We start from the raw sequence: 24158 nt of genomic DNA on the forward strand, positions 1-24158 counted from the left end.
CCTCCTTCTGTCTCTGTCCCTCTACATCCCCAAAACAAGTTCAGTCTATTATCAAGTTCTGTAGATTAATAGTTTCTAAATTGGTTCAGATGACAGATACCTAGAATTCAGAAAGCTAAATGTACAATCACTAAACACACAAAACAGAGGCTAAATAGTAGTAGGAATCAAGTGTTTCAGAAAATCTTCATTGAAGGAATCCTTAAAACTGAGCATCCATTAACTTGTGCCCTGTGAATGGGAAAGACTAATTCATTTAATCTCATTTATATCATTCACTCAAAAGTTTTCAGTGGCTATAGGCCTTTTGAGGGGGAAAAAAAAAAGTAAACTCAACTTAACATTCAAGACCCCCCTTTACATCTCTGCCTTCACACCAAAGTTTCCCATTGTAACTTTCCATGTATCCCATCCAACTGGCCAAAGGAGTCTATTCACCTTTTCACCTTTCGGTTATTTCCTCCTCTCTGTGAAGTCTTCCCTGATATCCTTAAGTGGGACAAGATCTTTCTCAGAACTCCAAGTTTATTTGTATATCTCCCTCTTTTGTGCCGAGAGGAGAGTTTGCCTTATATTATCACATCATGACCTTGACAGTGTGTAACACATTGCCTTGCACATGATAATTAGTAAATATTTGTTAGTGATACAGAGGAATAGAAAATACATTATTTATCTGTAAAGAAAACGTTTTTCCAGTGAGATTACTGTGGATAGTTCAGATTCTAAAAAGAAACAGAATGGAGAGGGAGAAAGATTAAAGAGGGATAGTGATCCAGAGCAGAAACTCTCACAGGCACTCTGGAAAGGTTTAGATTTCTCAATATGTAGCAATAATTTTAAAAGTATACAATTAAGTCTATAAAATCCATGGCAGTTATAGTTTGGATGTTTATATGCTCAACAAGGAAAAGGCAAAATTGCTGTAAAAGAACCACAAACACCTAACACACATATACTAAAAAGGGCAGCTTTTAGAAGGAACCAAGGTATTTCATAGATGGTACTAAAATACCTTGAAAACAAGTTTAGATATATTAATTGTTGAGAGATATTTAACAAAAATACAAAACAGCTATTGATAGAAGGGACAGAGACAGAGGTGTATTGGTTTTTATGCTTATGTGCATGAAAATTATTAGAAAATAAAAACTTTTACAGAACATTTCTGAAGACGGAGAAAAATAATTTTTTTTTCTCTTGGACCAATTAATTATGAAATGTTAAACCAAAAATGGGTGAAGGATGTGGCGATTCCTCAAGGATCTAGAAACAGAAATTCCATTTGACCCAGTAATCCCATTACTAGGTATATACCCAAAGGATTATAAATTGTTCTATTATAAAGACACATGCACACGTATGTTCACTGCAGCACTGTTTACAATAGCAAAGACCTGGAACCAATGCAAATGCCCATCAATGACAGACTGGAGAAGGAAAATGTGGCACAGATACACTATGGAATACTATGCAGCCATAAAAAACGATGAGTAGGTGTCCTTTGTAGGGACATGGATGAATCTGGAAACCATCATTCTTAGCAAACTGACATGAGAACAGGAAACCAAAGAGACACAGGTAGAGGAGCATCACACACTGGGGTCTGTTGAGGGGGGCTAGGGAAGGGACAGTGGGCAGTGAGGAGGTTGGGGAGGGGTAACATAGGAAGAAATACCAGATATAGGTGACAGGGGATGGAGGCAGCAAACCACCTTACCATGTAAGTACCTATGCAACAACCCTGCACGATCGGCACAGGTACCCCAGAACCTAAAGTACAATAGAAAAAAAAATACTGTATCTCCTTGTTTTGTTAAAATACAGTCTTTGGAGAATGTTATCTAGACTATGTAAATTTGTTCTTATGCTTAAAAATTTTACATAGTTTGGGCTGATAATCTTGTTAATACTAATAGCAGGTACCAATAATATTCTAAATAACTATAATCCACTGAATGACAGATGACTTATTTCCTAGTATTTTCAAATGTTTGGGCTTTATTAAAATTGCAAAATTGGGAGAAGTACAATTAAAATAAAATCGAACTTCTATCACCTGCAATTGTACAGAAAGTATTTTTTAAGGAATCTAACTATAAGAGTAAATGTTAATTTACTCTTTCCTAATGAAATCATCAGGAAAGCAAGTCCATCTTGTATTCAATAAAGACTTTCCCAACATAGTAAAAATGGACACTTTGAAGCCAAACATTTCTTTTGTTGTGAGTAGAGACAGTAATAAACAGGACTTTAATTCAAGGACCAGTTAAGAAGCAAAAAAAGTTACAGATCATTTTTGACTTGCTGTCCAATTTAAGAACACATGTCCTTAATAGTCCCTGCCATATGCTGGGTTGAGATTATACCCTCCAGTACTTTTAATCCTCTAACAACTTTACATGGCAGGTATTTGTCTCATTTCACAGATAAAGCTAAGTAACTTTACCACATCCTAGTTATGGAAAACACCTGAGTTAGTTTAGTCTTGGGTCTATCTGACTCCACAGTCCATGTTTCTAAGAGATCACCCTACAGTTAAAAAAAAAATTTTTTTAAGTGATCCATTCAGATCTGTCTCCTCTAAGGAAACCATTCAGTTTCTGTCTATCCATATTAATATCTGGGAAGCAATAGTGAGCATTATGCAGCTGACAATCTAGAGGTAGGAATCAAGATATTTATAAGTATTAGAAAGTAAAAGTTCTAAAATATTTTTTCAGAGGCACATAATAAACTCCAGTGTATAAAATATTCTATTTACAGCAGTAAGTCAGTAAAAAAATTCTATAATTCTGCTGATTAGAGAAAAACTCATAACAAGAGACATGATTGAGACATTTCTACTATCAATAAGATGTAATAGCCTTATTAGAAAGGTATCTCTTTTGTTCTCTAAAAAGTGAAACTCTAGGTGAATAATAAAGATAGGCAACACTCACCATTTTAACAGGAACTAAACTTTCAAACCTGAAAACTTTATGATTTATTTAAATGCTCACTTCACCAAATGAATTGAAAGATGATCTGTATGCTTCTGTCCTTTCAAATGGCCTGACAAAATAATTGCTATAAAAAGAGGTTTGGTATTTAAGGGGATTGACAGTAACTGCTGACTTCAAACTTTTCTTTATTGAGTTTTATAATACACCTATTTAATGACTTGGTAACTCTAACAATGGTGACAACATAGCGGTATTCAAATAATCTACTGAGGGCATGGACGGAGTCTCATGTCCATCCAGGTGCCGCCTGCATGGACAGGAGGGTATATACTACTCTGCACATGGATACACCTCACATTTGATAGGTTTTACTGCTTCTCTTATTTGGCAATTCTTCAGTATAATTACTGTGGCACAACTTATTAGGACAGTTTTCACCACATAAACAGTAGGTAGCTAAGCCCTCTTTGGAAGCCAGTTCCTCCACATCTGGCTGTATTCTAAGTGCCTACGGTAATGTTTAATACCTTAACACATTACCTAAAACAGAAAATTTTTTTGACATGAAGAGACACTTGGTAATTAATGGCTTTATAGTAAATGTTAAGAACAATGAAATAATTAGATAATTCCTCTGTGTTTTAAGAACAGTAATATAGCCACAGCAGAGGCAAAACAACTGCAAATTAAACTAAGCAGGTTATAAAAGATAATACAAAACACAATATTCTTGTCTATCAACTTCATAGATCAACTTGAGTGCAGAAATATCCTAAAAATACCTCCCAGAACATCTAAAAGTTGACTTTAGTAAACCTTTCTGGTGCACATTAACTGAAGCTAGGTATCACATTGCGACTCTTAAAGCCCAACATGAACCAAAGTGCCTGCCTTAAATCTCACAACCTTCACATGTACTCCACTTACAGGATCACTGATGAAGTGTTGGAAAAGCACTGTTAGAAGACTAATAAGTCTTAACAAACACCTGCTGATTCAGTGTAAGCTACAAATGAGCCAACAGCTATAGAGAAATTTTTTGTGGTTACATTTTAAGTTCTCAGCTCACTAACATTTATTGATTATAGAACTAACGGTAAACTTAAAAGCACAGAGAAATCATAATTTGGAAGAACACCGCTTTCTCTGAACTCAGTCTGGGAAAATTTTTCATACAGATCAGGAGATGTTTATCAACACGAAGTTCAGTGGAATATAGGTTAATGAAATGTGAATTCCTATAATACGAATTCATCACATGTTTACTGAGCAACTTCCATGAGCCAGACACTATTTCCAAATTTTTGGAATACAGCCATGCACAAAATAGACTTTCTAGTAAACTTTCTAGCGTACACAAGTCCTGTAGCATCTTGAAGCAGTTGAAAGAATACATGTATACACTCACATCTACATACATTGATGTGTGTTTATATAGAATATCCAGTAAATGAATATTTTACACTAAAATGTATGAAGATCCTGGGAGAAATGTTATGAGCAATCCCTCCCCCCCACAGATCCATTTATTTCCCTAGGAAAACACACTTCTCCAGAAGAGAGATCAGAGGGAATAGAGACTTCAATATAAAAATACTTAATTGATCCAACACCTTTCAGAGTTGCATTAAATGCATGAAGCCATGCCTGAACATATTCATACTGTCCTCAACTAGTGAATTTCACAATCATTAGATTGGCTGGGAAGGTTAGGGGAGGGATAGCAGGGGGTGGAGGGATTGGGGAGGGATACCATTAGGAGAAATATCTAACATAGATGACAGGGGGATGGATACAGCAAACCACCATGGCATGTGTATACCTATTTAACAATCCTGCACAATCTGCACATGTACCCCAGAACTTAAAATGTAATAATAATAAAAAAGAAGAAACACATGGGTAACATTCATTATATACAAGGTTTTAGAGTTTGAGTCATTTCATAAATAGCTTTTAGGAAAGACCGAAATCAGAAGTGGACAAAAGAGTTAAAATACCTCTCAAACAATTAAATCAACAACTACAAAATTCTATCACTGCCGAACAGCATAACCTTTAGCATATAAGTACACAAGTTAACTGATAAATTTTACAAAAGAATTTAAAATTGTTTTTACACAGAAGTGTTTGTTCAAAAGGTTTGTTTCCTTTTGAATACATTTTTTAGACAAATCCCCAACCACTAGAAACAAAAATTATTCTAGCGACACAGAAACACATACCTATACACAGAAAACAATCGTCCAAAGAAAAAACAAAAAAGTTCATTTGAGCCTGTATCAATATTCCACAAGTAAATGCACTGTTTACTTAGCACTAATCCCAAACACCCATCACCTGACTTACCTAACAGAAAAAGAATTATAAATTAAATCAAGCAGGTTATAAAAGGCTATATATTAGAAAGAAGTACTACACAGACATTGTATTTAGGTGTCCAAGGTGGAGAATACAGTCATGGGTTCTTAGTTTCTGTTTCTGGTTGAGCCAGTAAAGCCCCTTCCTCATCCCTCTTTTCTGCTTATCACTAGAGAGGGAAACTAAAACCATGGCTTCAGGCTGCTAAAGGCCTAGAACCAAACAAGACAGAACAGAACAACAACAACAAAACAAGGCAGCTTGAGAAATTCAAGCATCCATCACCTATTTTAGAAGTTGATATTAGAGAAAAAAGGGAAAAAAGAAAGAACGCAGGTAAGGAGACAGGGCAATAATTAAGTAGCTTTATCAGACTTAGGACTTCCTGACTTCTGCTGGCATCATTTCAAATACACAATCTTTTTTTTTTTTTTTTTCTGTTTACCAAAATCTTAAGTGTATGCTGTTTCCCTGTTTGCATTCTCAACTGATTCACAAAGTAAAAGAATATTGCCTTACACTGATTCACAAAGTAAAAGAATATTGCCTTACACAATGCGAATTGTCTTGCTACAGTAAACAGAAGCAGATATAACCCCGAAGAGTAATTATCTTGTTCAAGTTAATTTTCAAATACATTCCTAATATTCCTAGATAACAACAAATACACATGGAAGTCAATTTTGACAATGATGTAATTCCTCCATTATATAAGTCACTTGAATTTTAAAGTTCTTAGACTTGATTCCTTCACCTGTAAGAATCTTATTTTCATGCATGGTGACTTCAAAGTAGAAGAAATAGGAATTCAGTAATTTCAAACATCTCCCTCCTCAAAAGTATCAAAGATATTTTTAGAATCTTAGAAAACTGTAACAAGCCACGTATCTTGTTTATAGACTAAATCACATAAAATGTATTTTTTAAAACACTTTTACTTCATTCTTTGGTAAAGAAAAACAAAAATCTATGTTATAGATGAAATTGTGTGCTGCGCCAAATTCATATGTTGAAGCCAACTCCCCAATGTGATGGCCTAGGGCCTATAAAGAGACGTAAAGGTTAAGCAAGGTCACATGGGTGGGGCCCTGACCCCAAAGAACTAGCGTACTTAGGAGAAGAAGAAGAGGCACTGGAGCTTGCTGCCTACACAGAGGACAGGCCATGTGAGGACACAGCAAGAAGGCAGACCTTTCTGGTGGCAGAAGCCCTCACTAGAAAGTGACTTTTCCAGCACCTTAGTCACTGACTTCTAGCCTCCAGAACTTTCAACTTAAAATAAGTGTCTGTTGTTTAAACCACCCAGTCTAACACTTTTTTTTTTATGTGTTACAGCAACACAAGTAAACTAATACAACCTCTGAAGATGAAGAGTTTATATTTTTTAAGGTGGTTTTACTCTACCAACAATCCAGGTGAATGAACAACTAATAGTTACAAAGATACTCCATTTATAAAAAGAGAGAGCCTGGAACAATTTTAAGACTAATCCACGCCCCCCAAAATCATTTATATATATATATGTGCTATTTTAAATTAAAGAAGTCATTTTAGAATAAAAGCATAAGGCGTTGAATCAAAAGATATTATTACTATGTTGTACTTGATTCTGAAAGGACAAGGGGACAATGTCAATAGAGAATTTAGTTTAGGCAGTGATCTTACCAAATGTTTTAAAATTGCTCAGCTGTTCTTCTACAATGGCTACTTTCCTGTGGCACTCTACACTAGCAGCTCTGGCCTTGAAGCCAAGTACCCTGGAGCTTGGATCCCAGCTCTGAAGGGCATCACTGCCCTGAGAGAGTGATCATGAGCTGGTTAACTAATCTCTCTCTACGCCCATTTCTTCTCTGCAAAAGAAAGATAACAACGCCTGGCTCATAGGATATTGTAAGGTATAAATGAAATAATGCATATAAAAGATTTAGAAGTGGCCTGGGTTTAGCACCGGGGACTGCTTTCACGGAAGGCAATTTTTCCATGGATGGTAAGGGACGTTGGGGGGATGGTTTGGGCATGAAACTGTCCCACCTTAGATCATCAAGCATTAGATCGGGTGTCCCTGAACTACGGCCCATGGGCTGCATGCGGCCCCCTGAGGCCATTTATCCGGCCCCCCGCTGCACTTCAGGAAGGGGCACCTCTTTCATTGGTGGTCAGTGAGAGGAGCACAGTACGTGGCGGCCCTCCAACGGTCTGAGGGACAGTGAACTGGCCCCCTGTGTAAAAAGTTTGGGGACGCATTAGATTCTCATAAGGAGCCTCCAACCTAGCTCCCTCACATATGCAGCTCACAGTAGGGTTCCAGCTCCTATGAGAATCTAATGTCGCTGCTGCTGCTCTGACAGGAGGCAAAGCTCAGGTGGTAATGCTGCCCACCCCCTGCTCAGCTCCTGCTGGGCAACCCCGTTCCTAATAGGCCATGGACCAGTACCAGTTCCAGGCCCAGGGGATTGGGGATCCCTGCTTTAAGGAATCTAATTAAATCTTCATACTGGGGAACAGTAACATAAAAATATTAAAATAGAAATGCTTACTTCTCCTGAAACCAAACAGTATTTGCTTTATATGAGGAAAAAGAATTTCAGTAGCACCATTTCCTGTTCTTATACCTTGCCTCAAGATTACATAGAATTAGCTATTTTTGTAACTTAATGCTGACCTCATTAATATGCAGAGGAAAAGCCATAAAGTATATGAACTATTGGCCATCACTCTGTTCTCGGGACTTCTAAATTCTCAGTGGCAAGAAGTTAATTATTACATCATGGGACTCACCCTTTCTCTCAGCAAATAAGGATAAAGCCACTTCCAATTTCCAGCAGAAGTAAAAAAGAATGCATAGGTTCTTACGTATTCAGAACAATTTTTTTAAAACCCTTGGCAGGTGTGTGGACATTATGTGTTTATAAACAAACACATTTTAGATAGGCACTGTCAGATGTCTATCAGAGAGAGGTATGGTACAGGGTATCAAGATTCTTGAACTTTGATCACATCTTTCTTTTTTAAACTACTACTTCTTGAGTGCTTCTATGTGCCAGGGACTGTTTTCAGACAATTAACCCATTACCTCATTTACTTCTCACAATCTTACAAGGGAGAGATCATTATCCCTATATTACAATGAGAAAACAACATTTCAGAGAGGTCTAATATAATCAATCACCCAATTGCTTTCAATTAAAAAGTGCCAAAACTAGGATTTTTTTCTGAAGACAAAACCCATGTTTTGCTATAGTGTCCTGCCCTCTAACCATATATATATATATATATATTAAAGACACAGATGTTGATATGGTTTGGCTCTGTGTCCCAACCCAAATCTCACCTTAATTGTACTAATCCCTGTGTCATGACAGGGACCTGGTGGAAGTTAACTGAATCACGGGGTGAGTTTTTTTTTCCCATGCTGTTCTTGTAATAGTGAGTAAGTCTCACCAGATCAGATGGTTTTTATAAAGGGAGTACCCCTGCACATGCTCTCCTGCCTGCTACCATGTAAGACTTGCCTTTTCTCTTCCTTTACCTTCCTGCCTTCTGCCATGATTGTGAGGCCTCCCAAACATATGAAATGGTGACTCCATTAAACCCCTTTCCTTTATAAATTACCCAGTCTTGGGTATGTCTTTATTAGCATCATAAGAACAGAGTAAAATAGATGTCTAAGCATGTTCCTTACTCCCAGTCTTAAGGAATTATAAACTATTACAAAGCATTGTTTATATATTACAGGATCTTTAAATCAATCATCTTAATCCACACAAGTCTGGTCATAACGTTTTTTAATACCTGTGAGATGAATAAAACCAACATTGGCTGAGGAGTTCTATGTGCTAACAATTTTCTAGAAGATTTAAGAGATAATAATGCAAAAGTCACTGTATAGTGAATGTGACCTCAGGCAGAGTACCTCAGAAAACTCCTGGGATGCAATTGTTAAGCTCCCTATGGTGTCTGCATTCTTCATCACTAGAATGATTGCTAAAATTGAAATTAAATAGAAAAAGGCATTTGGCTACCATTATATCCAGTACAATTAATATATTAATACTGGAAAAAGCTAAATATCCATTTCCTCATTCTCATTCTATATCAAATTAGACAGTAACCTATTATATATAGGTAAAAGAATTACTTTAAGTATCATATTTCCTTTCTCTAATTCTATATGCAAATTGCGGAGGGTCTGGTTTGCAGTGATTTTTATTCATTTTAAAACTACCTATAAAACAATAACCTAAGTCTATTATACACATTAGAAACTTTTTCTAAATTTTAGGAAAACTTGTAAGGTTCAAAATATAAGAAACTCTTGAATTGTATCCTTAAAACTTGTCACTGACAGTGTTTCACATAACAAAATGATTCATGGTCAAATGATTTTACATGTTAACACATTCATATACTGAAGAACTTCCTGATATCTTTAATACATTATGTGCACTCTCTAAAAAAGCAGTAGATGTTATTCTGCAAATATAGTAGTGAAAATATGTACTGTTTCTCCCTATCAGTTTTTCTTATCCCCTCTTACAAGGCTACTCCCTCACATGATGCCAGTTTCGCCTTGTGACATGCTCTGGCCAATTAATTATGAGAGTTAATGATGTGCCACTTTCAAGCAGCCTTGTTAAGAGCCATGATTCCATCACTTTTCTCTTTCCTCTTCAAAACGTGTACATGCCAGAAACACTGACTGCTCCTTCAGCTTTGGTCCAGGAATTAAGAGGACGTGGAGCAGAGTGGCAGGAGACTAATCAGGGACATGAACATAAATGAGAAATAAACGTTTATTGACATAAACCACTAAGATTTGGAGGCTCTTCTGATATTGAGATGTAATTGACTAAGTTGACTAATATGTTTCCCAGATTCACTGAACGCTGGAGTCCTTTTGCCAAGCAACATCTTCTAGGATTTGTTTCCTCAATTACTCCAGGTTTTGTATGGCATCTTTTCTGTTTCTCAGTTATTACTGTACTTAAGATAAGCATATAGGTCAGCTAGAAGTATGCAGTCTTAGCCACCTGCCATTAAGCTTCCATTTTAAATTTTATTAGCAGTTTGGATTTCTGTCAATTTCTTAGGGTCAATAAAACATGTATTGTAATAATCTGATTAACATTCAGAAATCATATCTCAGATGGCTACTTAGTGAAGTCTGCCATGGTAATCCTGGTTCATGACTTAGTTTTTCTGAACAGGTCAGATAAAGTGTCCTGCTTTGCTTTTTTACTGCTACAAATTTCATTTTCTTTAAACCTCACCATACTAAACTCCCTTTTTGATTAGCAAATGAGAACATACTTGAAATTTCAGTATCAATTTTTGAAAATTCCACAGTACATACTGCTGACTCAGTAAAACCATAATTAACTGTATTCTGGCTAGCATTCTTAAATTGAGAATTTGTATTAATATTTGTAACAAGTGTGCCTTAAAGGATAGCACAGTGAAGAAGAAAAACAATAATTAAATTCTAATCTTCTCACTGGCATTAAGGTTTTATTGTTGTTTAAATGCCCTATTATAAATACATATTCAAATAAATCATATGCATTTTACTATGTGTATAATCCTAGACAATGACTTTTAGGAGCCTGGTTCAGAGGCTTCATATTTATGCTCATGTCATGAAAGCAACATTCAGTGATACAGTTACCAAAAGGGGAAGGCAGACAAACAATCTAGACAGATGTAATAAGCTACAAAATAAAGATACTTCAAAACAGAAAAGATCTTGGATTAATCTTAATTAATAAGTAAACAATGAGTTCCTTTCCTGAAAACTGTAACTAAACATTATTTACTGTATTTGCTCATTTTAATTCACAACAAGTTCCTCAGTCTTATAAATCATCAGTTCACCATAAAGTATTCAGATAATAGTAAAGCCATCCCAAGTTTGATTCCCAGATTGGGAAAACTCTATTCATTTAAGTAATTATTATTAAAACTAATTTAAAAATATTATTGCCATACGCCAAAGTTAAAAAAGAAAATTTTACCCTAAAACATCAGCTTGAAAAAACTAACATAGAAAACGACAGTTATAGTATCTGTGAGTTTTAGAATTTTATATAATTTGGCACATGTATATATTTTAAAATCTCAACTTTTTCCTTGTGTAGTTTTCATAATTAAAGTGGTTTCAAGACACAGCTACACACACCTCTATTATTTTTTAACAGGTAAGAAAAACTCCATAATGCTTTGATACTGATTCATTTTTCAATTAAAGTCAACAGCAGTACAAAAAAACAGCTTTTGGGGACCAGCCCAATTTAATACCTATTTAAGTATATGACCTCTAAGTATCTAGGACTTCGATAAACCAACTTTCACCAATAAACACACTACTGTAGAGAAACAAATTGGAGATTTTAAAACAGCTAATTTTAAGTTTTTCATTAGTTTAAAAGAAAATTTAACTTACTTGATAATGGAGATTAAAAGTCACACCTTAAAAAAATAACAAAATTGACAAGAAACAGAAATCCAATGATCACACTTCCTTGATTAATATGGATTATGGGGAAAAGCTGAGACCAGCTCTGACAGCACATAGTTCTTGACTGCCTCATTGCTTCCAGGTAAGTAAGATGCACCTTGACAACAGCTCTTACCAGTCAAGTCAAGACTTTCCATTGTGATTTCAATGGAACATCAGAACTTCCAGATTCTGTGATGCAGCAGGATTCTGTGAAAGACCCATAGAAAAGTAGTTAATATGGTAAGCCAGGAAGGTCTTTCAAACAAAGCTGACACTCATTCTCTTTAGCAAAATAATCTCCAAATAAAATGAATTACTAGCCAAACAATCAATATGAGGCAAATTTCCCTATGTCAGTGCTAGTTAGAGAAAGTGGCCTAAAGTGTTTATTGTCAACTTTAACAAAAAGACAGTCACTAAAGTTATTCAATGGAAATTCTCAGATGAAGGTTACACATACTAGGAATTAATCACGGGCAGTAACTTCTTAGCCTTTTGGCTATAAATAAGTGTAGAATTACAGGCAAATCCTTTGGAAAAACATGGGGTTAAATCATCATCCTCACTAAATTCAAGTTATTTTAAATGACTGGCCCAACTCAACCAGATAAACTGTGATTCAGATATTAATAACTATGATTTATCTTTTAAATATACTAAAGATAATGAATGAAGCAAGATAGTAAAAACGAACAAACAAGAAAGCAGCCTGGAGTTAGGGGGACAAATAGATAATAATTTTTGTTTTCTAAGGATAAAGGATGAAATAAACACAAGGTCAAAATCATCAAAAGGGTGTATGCATAAATTAAATGGAACATTTTATTTTAATAACACTGCAAATACATATCCCTAAACCATAGCATTTCTGAGAATTCAAAAGTTATCATTTATGTTTCTTTGTAAGACAAATTTAAGTTGCTTCAGTGGTAAAACTAAACCCACACTCAACTAAAAGAAACAATTCCCTGCTCTAGGCAGATTATGACAATATATTTCTTCTCAATCTGTAAGCTACACACTGTAGAAATTGGATATCACTTACGGGTTTATGGCTCTATCAATACACTATCAGTCATTTTATGACTTAGCTTAAGTTTTTTTTTTCCTAATAAGCCACTGTGATATGGAAGAACTGGCTCTTCGAATTAAATATCAAAAATATGTAATGATTCATCTGAGTAATCCTATCTAGAATTAGATGACTCAGTTACCACCCAGTGCTATTAACAAAAACAAAAGCTGAAAAGAATGAATAAAGTATTAATTGGTCTCATGTGGCTTCATACAAGATACTCCTCATTCATCCATATTTTTTTAAAACAAGCATATAGATGCAAGAATAAATCCAGATCTCTGAGGCAAACTATAAAGTACATATATGAATACTTTCAAATCAGATGCCCAAGCTTTTACTACAATTTAGGAAAGCAGCATGCCAATCCCAAACACTGATAAAATAAACAGTATAAAAGTCGATTATTATCATAAAAGAGGCAACATGTAAATATTCAAAATATTTTAAAAGGCTATCTCATAATACTATCACATTCACATACTTCTTTTTCATGTAAATCTACCAAAGTATACAGAAGAACCATTAAATATTATGAAATAAATAAGCAAATATCATGAAGTAAATGACTATAAATGTCAAGTAAATAAACTGGTATAATCTAAAAGCATATATCATTTGTACTGCCAAACTTGGGATAAGAAAATCTACCATTAACTTTACAGTGTGAGTTTCATTCTTATTTTGGTTTAAGGATTTACTTTTTAAGAAGTGAATACATGCTACCTGAGAAATAAAATACCTCATACATCCTATATATGTAAGTTCTTTCAGGAGCTGAAAGATAAACTCATTAATCTTCATATATCCTTAGAGAGTTGTTTCTATTAATATAATTGAATATATTCCAAAAAGTTAACCATAATTGCACTTTGTCTTGATAACCATTCAATAATTTATTCCCTGTGATGTAACTACCTATGGATAAAGTACTGGAGGGGTGAGAGAGGAGATTGGCTGTGCTTTGGCCAATATGGGTTTTTATGATAACGAAGGAATCATGGTAAACTTAAGAAACCAGGAAATCAGCCACAGAGCAGACATCAGTTTCAAGGCTGAAGGTCCTGCCTGTGACAGACTGCCTTTGAGTTCTCTTAAGCCAAACGTAAACACTCCAAATTTTATCTGGCTACTACAAATGACCACATGAGTAGCCTCAGAAAAGCAGTTGCAGCATACACTGCTCTACATTTAAATCATTAGTATTTCACAGAGCGTTCTGATTTGATGGAAATGAGTAGTGATGTGAGGTATCAGAAAGGCAGGTGGGCCAGCAGGGGGAAATGCCCTAAGTGTGAGCAGAACACTACAGAACGGTGACTGGAATGTGCCCTGAGACCAACACCTGGGCAGATTTTCATCTGAGCCACCTGATACCTGTCTGTGTTCTCTAGGTTCCACTTTGGCTTACTATCAAGCCCCACTCACCCCCCACAGGGCCTTGGCTTCCTGACTCCCAGTGGTTAGCTCACTGCCTCATTAGGAACCTGTCTTTCCCTTTTCAAGGCCTCTGCTTTCCAACCATGACGCTGCACCACCCCCACCCCATCCTAGCCAGCACTGCTCTGGCACAGCTCAGAGTTCCCTCTGAGAAACCATAATGGCAGGTGGGAGAGACATCTATTAAATATAATTTGTCCCTTACAAACAGGGTATCCGACTTGGCATGTGAAGAACCTGTCTTACAGATGTGGCCTAAACCACCACTGAAACATCCTGAAGCAACTGGCTTTTTGGCACAGCTCTCGGACTGCCCCTTGAGGTGCTGTTCTGAAAAGCTTTTTATATTAAAAAAGGTGAGGTGCCATCTCCTACAATGAGGCAGATTCCCAATTAATGTCCAGCATAGCATTCAAAGGCACATCATGGCAAAATCCCCTAGTATGCCAACACTGTGTTCTGCACCCTGATGTCAGTACTACCAAGTCAGTGCAGAAGGAACTCCAAGGTAACCATGTTGCCCACTTACACAGAAGAATATTTAATCCCCATGAATGACTGCTTTCCTGATGTTTTCATCAATTCTCTGGGTAATAAATTAAGCTTTAATGAACTCATTTTCATACATACCCCTGATTCAATCAAGCTCAATAAAAGTCATTCTGGACTGCAATTATTTGCTAAGGAAAAATTACATTCAAATGAAAAAAAAATTGCTGGGCATGATACCATGCAATGTACAGATGCCTCTCCAGTTATGCAGTAAAAACAACAACAAAAATAGCCAAATTGCTAGAAAGGAAATAAGGATTTTTTCCTCATCCTTCTGAAAACAGAATACTCATGCTTTTACATCTTAAAAAGGTGGGGAGGTGGAGGACTGAAAAAGCAAATTTTTAAATTATTTCTTTCAACTACATTTATGCTTTCAAAGAGGTTGTATTTCTAATCTAAGAGCCAGCATGACTTCTGAGACTCAAAGTAAGTACAGGTCACAAACTAGGAGTTCTAAAACCCACTCTTCCAACAAAACCTTCCACTGGCTTCCTCCATGCCCACAGTAGGTACTGTATTCCAATTTCTACTTTATAATGCACGTTTTCTTAAAAGATTTTTCCTACTTTAAAACTACGTCTCCATCTTTATAGGAATACAATTCTTATCTTCTCCTCGACTCACTCTAATATACATGTTGATAAAATGAACTTAATCTCCAAGCATTTACTTCCATGTAATATAATGTAGTTGTGTTTGTAGTCAAAAAATTCTTTACTTAATTCTGTCCTCAGCATGTATAACCCTTTCCCACTCTATATATTCTGTTATTCCCAACAGTAGCATCAGACACATTATCCAATTTATAGTACTGAAAATGATGTTGTTATACCAACTCTTGTGCAATTGTGGCCAATGAATTCCATGCCTCAGGTCACTGTTGTCCACTACAGGCTAAAGGCCTAGAAATGATAAACTCACAGGCTGAACTCTAGTTAAATCATTGGCTGAAATAAAATTCTGCATATAGAGAAAGATAACTGCAGGAACATATATACACTCACATACACACACATATGAAATTTAAAAAGTGACAAAATATGAATAAAGACAAAACTTTTGTTAAAATCACCCGTCTGTCTTCTACAGTTGAAGCTTAAACCACAGCTGTTTCACAGGCATTTCTGGTCAGGCACCAATATTTAACTGAAATTACAATGTCAGCTATACTGGAATGGAAATCTCTCGAAAGAAATGCAAATCTGAATTACCTCTTTATCACCTTCCCACCCCTACCTCGGCATTTGCTCATTACCACCAGAGCCTTTCAGTTGAGAAACATTAAATAGAGTAAAAAGACAAACATGTCTTAAAACTTCCCTAGATATTTGACAATAAACCAAAGTAACTACTAAGCAATTACAGGTTTGTCCCTTTGTTTGGACTCTCAGAAAACACTGGGTAGTAGGGTCAGAAAACTCCAGCATTCATTGTTTCAGATGGGCCCTTTGTAACAGCAGATGAAAGATTTGCAAATCTTCAGTATTCAATATTGAACTAGATATAAAATATTTTTAAAAATTACTGGCCAGCCATCGTGGCTCATGCCTATAATCCCAGTACTTTGTAAGGCCCAGGCAGGTGGATCACATGAGCTTAGGAGTTCAAACCAGCCCAAGCATCATGAGGAAACCCCATCTCTACAATAAACAAAAAAAATTACCCAGGCATGATAGTGTGGGCCTATAGTTCCAGCTACTCAGGAGGCTGAGGCAGGAGAATCATTTAAACATGGGTGGCAGTGAGCTGAGATAGTGTCACTGCACTCTAGCCTGGGTGACAGAGTGGGATTCGGTCTCAAAAAAAAAAAAAAAAAAAATTAACTACCACCTACCTATATGCCAACAGAATAGCAAGGCACATGATGTAGCCTTTTACTATTACTGACCTAATACGCATTAACACTGCAAAAGCTATTACAATGGGTGGGACGTGCTGGCTCATGCCTGTAATACCAGCACTTTGGGAGGTCGAGGCAAGTGTTCAAGACCAGCCTGGCCAACATGGTGAAACTTCACCTCTATTAAAAACACAAAAATCAGTCGGGCATGGTGTTGGGTGCCTGTAATCCCAGCTACTTCGGAGGCTGAGGCAGGAGAATTGCATGAACTTGGGAGGCGGAGGTTGTGGTGAGCCAAGACTGAACCACTATACTCCAGCCTGGGTGACAGAGCAAGACTCTGTCTTACCGGAAAAAAAAAAAAAAAAAAAAAGCTACTATAACAGAGTTATTGCTTTCTTAAAGCTGATGAGATCTAGTTAGGTGATCAAATACACAAACACACAAATTAAATAATAATAGCATAGTATGCATAAAATGTCAAAATGGTAAGCAAAGAAATTTTTTAAAGTTAGAATATACCAGGGATCTCTACACAGGAGATGAATAAAACTGGAACCTGAAGAACCAAAGGCAGCTGGGAATACAGACAGATAGGATGGAAGAGAGTGTTAAAGGCATAAGATGAGCAAAGGTTCAGACTTGCTAGAAGGGACAGGAGGTATATGCAGCAGATGTGGTTGAAGTACAGGTTCACATGAGAAAGTAAGACATGAAATGTGGGCAAATGAGAAAGCAACGTGATTTGCTCTTTTTCTTTTCATAGTTTCCTAAATACCAGAGGAATGTTAGCAGCATGGTGTTATACTAAGCATACTGGCCTTAGGTTTACTACCTTGCAATTGTGCACCAATTCCTAAGCTTCTCTGAGCCTCTATTCCTCATCAGCAAAATAGGGATAACAATCCCTACATCTCTAATGGTTACCATAAGAATTATTAGAAGGTATTATAAATTGTAAAGCATTTGGTATGCAATAAGTGCTCAATAAATGTCAGTCATCTCATTAGAGATAAAACTAAGGGGTAGAAAAGCATTTAGTAAAGTTACATCCTGAGCACAACAAAGTTTGCCTTGACTATTCTCAACATTTGGGTGCTGAATTAATTGCTACTTCTCAAGCGGTATTTTGCCATAGATTTTAATTTAGATGGCTTTCATATATATTTAATTCTGACAGTCTCATGTTTAACCCTACCAATTTCAATGTACGTTAGCTGATTTAATAATACAGATATCTTATTACCATGAGCACATGCCGTTATGATTTTTGCTGCAAAGACCACAGTGGAACCATGAATGTCTGCAGTTTCCATAGGGGAGATGGAAAATAAGTAGGCATTAGTCTAGTCAGATGCCTATTTTATACTCCTATGAACTATCAATGGGACCTTCTCAGGTATGGGATATTGCACACTTGGAATAATAACAGAGAAGCCCTGGGATCTTTGGGAAGATTTATAAGCTCTATCAAGCCACTGAGAACTAAGCTGGAAAATGAACAGTTAAAGATAATCCCAGTCCCATGAGATGCCCCTCAGAGACTGGGTTAGCTGAAGTAAACCCTGACCTACACACTTTGGGCATTAGCCTGTACCTTCAGGAAGGGGTTCTGCAAATGGAAGCCACTGTGGACAAACGTCAAGACCACTTTGTCTGTGGAGGCAAGAAAGTGTTCTCTTGGCTGCTTTCATGTCAGCGATCATTTGCAATATATAAAAAATCACATTCTTAACAAAAAAAAAATTTAGTCCAAAGTCATTTGATAAAAAGGGAAGTCATTAACAATTTACATAATTTTAAATAGAAAATATTCAGTTCCAAGAAGCAAAATATATTAATATTCCCTTATTAATATATTAAATAATGTCATTTAATGGCATAATTTTGATCAAGAATTATAATATATTCCTTTGCTTTTTTTTACACAGGGTCTCGCTCTGTTGCTCAGGCTGGAGTGCAGTGGTGCAATCTCAGCTCACTGCAACCTCTGCTTCTTGGGCTCAGGTGATCCTCCCACCTCAGCCTCCCGAGTAGCTGGGCCTATAGGCACATAGGCACACTCTATCATACCTGGTTAATTTGTGCATGTATTTTTTTTTTAGTAGAGAAGTGGTGTGTGTGTGTGTGTGTGTGTGTGTGTGTGTGTGTGTACATATTTTTTTTTTTTGTAGAGAAGTGGTTTCTGTACAGAAAGATAGGTAGATAGATATAGATAGAGGGGTGTGTGTGTGTATGTGTGTGTATGTACGGTTTTTTTGGGGGGCGGGGTAGAGAAGCAGTTTCTCCAAGTTGCCCAGGCTGGTGTCTTGAACTCCTGAGATCAAGCATTCTTCCCACCTTGGCCTCCCAAAACATATTGGAATTACAGGCGTGAGCCACCATGCCTGGTCACGTTACTTTTTAAAAAACAAAAAACTGTACTGTCCAGAAAAAGTACCTGTCCCTACAAGTGTGTCTAATGTATTTCCAGCAAATCGTTTATCTGCAGAAAGATTAGCTCCAGATATATTCATTGCAAGGATACTCCTGATAGTGAAGACACAAAGGAGTCTGTTCAAAAGTGACCAATGGCAACTATTCGATATGCTCCTTTTTGAAGTAACTTGTGACAAATCAGTTATCCTTGGGATGAATAATATCATGTGGTAATTAGTTATTTCAAATCAGAAAAATAGGCTGGGCAACGTGGCTCATTCCTATAATCCTAGCACTTTGGGAGGCCAAGGCAGGAGGATCACTTGAACTCAGCAGTTCAAGACCAGCCTGGGCAACATACTGAGACAACCCCGCCTGTACAAAATATTTAAAAATTAGCTGGGCATAGTGATGCACGCCCGTAGTCCCAGCTACTCAGGAGGTTCAGGTGGGAGGATTCCTTGAGCTCAGGAGTTTGAGACCAGCCTAGGCAACGTAGTGAGACCATACCTGTACAAAAATTTTTAAAAATTAGCCAGGCTTGATGGCTTGCACCTGTAGTTAGTACCCGTTACTCAGAAGGCTGAGGTGGGAAGATGGCTTGAGCCTGGGAGTTCAAGGCTGCAGTGAGCCATGACTGCACCACTGCATTCCAGCCTGAGTAACAAGAAAGAAAAGGAAGGAAAGGAAAGAAGAAAGTAAAGGGAAGGAGGGACGGAAGGAGGGAATGAAGGAACTCCAAGCAACTTTCCTTAGAGTCCATCAGGGAAGTCCAATTACCTTTCCATAGCTGAAACCAAGTAAGACCCAGCAAATTGAAGTGACTACACAAAAGGCCATTGGCTGGCTTATGACAGAGCTGTGACAACATCCCAGGTCGTCACAGTGCTTTTCTCATTACTTCACACTGCTACCCTTGTAGGATCTGATGTTTTTCCCTATCACACATCCTGTGAAGTCACAGGATGACAGAATGCTGGAGGCAGATAAGAGTTTGGAGCCACTCAGTTCAACCCTTTGACCACACAGCAAGTCAGAGGCAGATGTAGGCCAGAACCCAGGGCTACTGCCATCGTCAGTACACACTGTACCACACTGCCCTTCTGGAAAATGATCAGTCCGTTTGATCTGCAACTTGTCATCCACAGACCAGCAGGAGGCTCCTGACCGGATTACACTGCATCCCTACTCTTCCTGTGGCCTTCCATAGAAGTGTTCAGCTGGAAAGTATCATAAAACCAGGGCCTAAGTTTTTACTGTCAATGTTCAGTCAGAGAATGTCTCTGGCCTTAAGACACTTTTTCCTTTCTAGCCTGAGGGCAAAGAAAGATGCTTGTTAGCTGTAGAAGAGAGCCTGTAAAATATTTGTGTTCCTAAATATTCCTATAAATACCTTAGAATAAAAAGTTAATGTCAGTGTAGACACCATAGAGGAATTCTCTGTACTTTCCACTCAATTTTGCTGTGAACCTAAAACTTCTTTAAAAAAGTCTATTATTATTTTTAAGTTAATGTTAGTTTATTACATTCTAACTACAGTAAAATTATATACTGACTGAAGAAGAGCAAGCCAATGCTAGTTGAGAATACATAATGAGTAATTCTCCTTTAAATGCTCACCACACTAGAAACACCTAGTATCAATTAAAATTATGTTCTCCATTGTCTCCTACAATAACAACCTCTATACGATATAAATGTTCTACCAATAATTAATCCTCCATAAATGCCCACTGCATTAGTTGCTACTGCTCCCATAGCAGTCAATATTTAAAGTAACACAAAACATTTAGTTTAGATTAAGCCAATTCAAAATAGCAAAGCAAATATTCTCCAGCTATTTCTATTGTTAGACATAAGGTTTATCTTTTGTCACTAGTTTCAGCGTAGTAACCCACAGAAATCAGTGTTATACAACCCCAGGGAGTACCAATTATAAGAACTACAAGGCAAATGGCAAAACACTTATCCTGAAGTAGCCTAAGACACACCTGTAATAGCCATGGTTCTTAATACTGCTAATAAGTAATCTGAAATTTTAACTTCTTATACAATTAACAATCAGAATTTGTGAACTTTCAAGTTAAAAAGGAGACTCATGTAGAAACTTTATTTAAATAGCAGGACAATCAGCTACAAAAGTGTATTTTCCATACTGGCTTTTCTTAAGCAGCAAATTACAGACATGTATGTTTCTGCCTGCTCATCATACAGTCCCCCATTCCTTGGTAAAAGCACTTAGATTAAAAAAAAAATACTCCCTGTGCCTTGAATGTACACATATTTTGGGAAAAGAGTCCACGGCTCCTTGAGTGGGACTGACCTAATTCTACCCGAGTTTCTGGTATAGAAATACCACCCAGGCTTGGTCACTCAGCTTATTCCATCCCTGTGAACACTGCAGCTGAGTGATGAATACATATGAAACCCGAATCATGGCAAAGCATGCAAAACAAATAATACAAAGTTTATGCTATATTATTACAAGTACCCAAAGGGGGAGGAGAAACAGCACAGAACACTTTACAGTTTTGTTGAAATAAAAGGAAGATGAAAATACTGAACCACATATATACTTCCTAAAAAAAAAAAGGAAAGAGAATAGTGATTTGTTTCACTCTATTTCAAATCCTAATTTCAATGACTTTATTCAAAAATTTTGGCACGTGATGATACCTACCAGTTTCTCCTTCAATTGTCTTTCCTATAAAGATAAGTTTCAGGTTTCAAGACAAATTCTAAAAACTGGCAAATGTTAATTTGACTTCTAAAACTAATTCTATGGTATCTCCAATATCTTGAAATTTGCTTATGTGTGGCAGTAGTGGCACACAACCCATTTTCCATGCAATGTTATGGCCTCACATCTTCTTCTTAGATTTAGGAGAAAAAACAAAACAAAACAAAAACAAAAACATGGAATCACTTGGAATATGGTGTTTTGCTTCAGTGAGAGTTACCATACATGCCTCTGGAAAAACATACCCAATTTTTGAAGAGTTAAATAAAGTAAAACATATCAATACCAAAAGTACTGTGAATATAATTTTCAAATAAAATCTTCATAGCTTGAACAGGTGTGGTGTTTGAGTTACTTTTATAGATGTAATAGTCATAAGGAACCCAAGAGTTGGGCATCGTATAATACATATAATAATTATTTTCTTCACTAGATCCCTCATATCAACTTACTTGACCCAGGTCTCTTTCATAAAAGTTGAACTTAATATATGTGATATGGTCACATAAGAACATCACGTAACCAAAAACAAACTTCAAACTACTGAGCTCTACCATTACTCAGATTCCAGACAAAGAAAATACTTGCTATAACTTAAAAGCAACAACAAAAGTATTTGTTTATTCTCTGGAGGTAAGGTGGATAGAAAGAAAGGAATCATTAAATGTAAATTCAGACCTAAGATTTATTTCTAAACATTAGCTATCAACAAGGCTTAGAGTTCTGGAAATACCACAGCCTGCTTTGATAACAAAGGTACAAGTGAACTTCACTTATTGCACTTTCAGGGTGAACAGTAACAAGCATAGTAACAATTCTGACACGGTTTATAGCCTTCAATGAATGTCATCAGCATTAAGTTTCATATAATAAATTTTGGGGAATCTTCAAGATATTGTCTATGATATACACTTGAATAGGCTTGAAATTTAAGGTTATTTGCTTAAGTAAAATCTACAAAACAGTTCAACACTGTTGCTAAGAAAATAACTTAATTCTAATTAACGAATTAGGTCTCTCTTTGTCTCCATATTCCAGTCCTCATTCCAAAGCTATTTTCACATGCTTGCTGAGTATTCTGTATGGTACTAATTCTACATAGAGCTGAGAATGGTATATCAGATAACAGAGGTAGAGGACAGGACAAATGATGTTACGAGGGAAACTCTAGTTTTCTCTTCCGAAGCTCTAGCATGAGAACTGAACTAATGCATACTAACAGACATCTGTCTAAGTTAAAAATCCTGTGGAGTAACAAAACTAGGTAGCATGTAAGAATACCCACAGACATAAGTAAGCATTGTCATCTTTAGCTGTTTATATTCCTGAAAGGTATCACCTATAGTCTTAAACTTACTAGCATCAAGTGGAATGAACAGAAGTCCAAAAATAGAGAACAGAGAGGGGATGCCTACCTTAACTGAAAAGCATGTAAAGTGACATACTGTATTATGAGTCAGCACTGTGAAGTAGCTGGCAAGCAAGAAGACATGAAAAAGCCCACTCTATTTGGTGCTGTCTGTCTACATCTGCTAAGAACATAAAGACCACTGAGAGTATGGAGAGGGGCTAAGAAACCCTGTTGGGGGCAAACTGGCTGAAGGAAATGAAAATGCTACTCTGGAAAAGAAGAAGTGCTCTTTTCACATCCTTTTAGGGTCTTAAGGAAGAGATATTGGACATAATTTTGTATGGTGGTGTCAGAGTTTAAAACTAGAATCTAATAGCAGATGTTTCTAGCAGGCAGTTTTGGGGTTTCCGTATGAGGAGATTCTTTCTAACCATCATATCTGACTAAAAACGAAGTGAGCTCCTCTTGGATATTTGTGCAGGCCACTGAGGCCTTAGAATCTAAGATTCTCATTTCAAGATTCTCTAGCTTTCAAAAAACAATACAAATGAGAGCTGGAAACCGTGATGCCTAAAATCATTCATATCCACAGTCACGATGCCCAGAGATGACAGCTCTATCCCCTTGATCTGTGCCAAATATGCTAGTGCAGTAACATATTTTTAAAAGTTCAGGTTATATGCATTTTAAATCATGATTAATATCAGTATTAGTATCAAACCCCTGTTTAAGAAACAGAATTCATCGTATGTCAATTCCTAATTTAAAGATAGTACAGAACTTTTCATAAGATCAAAAGATGTAATAATGTAATTCAATTATTTATATTTAGCTTATGCTCATTCTATTGCACTAAATTGAAACTGTTAACATAAGAAATTCAAAATAAATAGCATTATCTATTTTCATAGAACTGTTTTTTGAAATTCAAAGCACT

The 24158-nt window shown here is 36.5% G+C and overlaps 1 protein-coding gene across 12 annotated transcripts in view; it reads right to left on the bottom strand.

Annotated features, from left to right (window-relative positions):
- The window catches only part of BBX (BBX high mobility group box domain containing), a 277630-nt gene that overhangs the window by 145941 nt on the left and 107531 nt on the right, over positions 1-24158 (bottom strand). For all 12 annotated transcript variants that reach the window (XM_010350036.3, XM_010350033.3, XM_074404425.1 and 9 more), the window contains one exon: positions 11936-12009. The gene's annotated coding sequence lies outside the window, so the exon portion shown is untranslated. The remainder of the gene's footprint in view (positions 1-11935; positions 12010-24158) is intronic.

This window comes from Saimiri boliviensis, chromosome 8 (assembly GCF_048565385.1).
Source record: "Saimiri boliviensis isolate mSaiBol1 chromosome 8, mSaiBol1.pri, whole genome shotgun sequence".
Taxonomy (NCBI): domain Eukaryota; kingdom Metazoa; phylum Chordata; class Mammalia; order Primates; family Cebidae; genus Saimiri; species Saimiri boliviensis.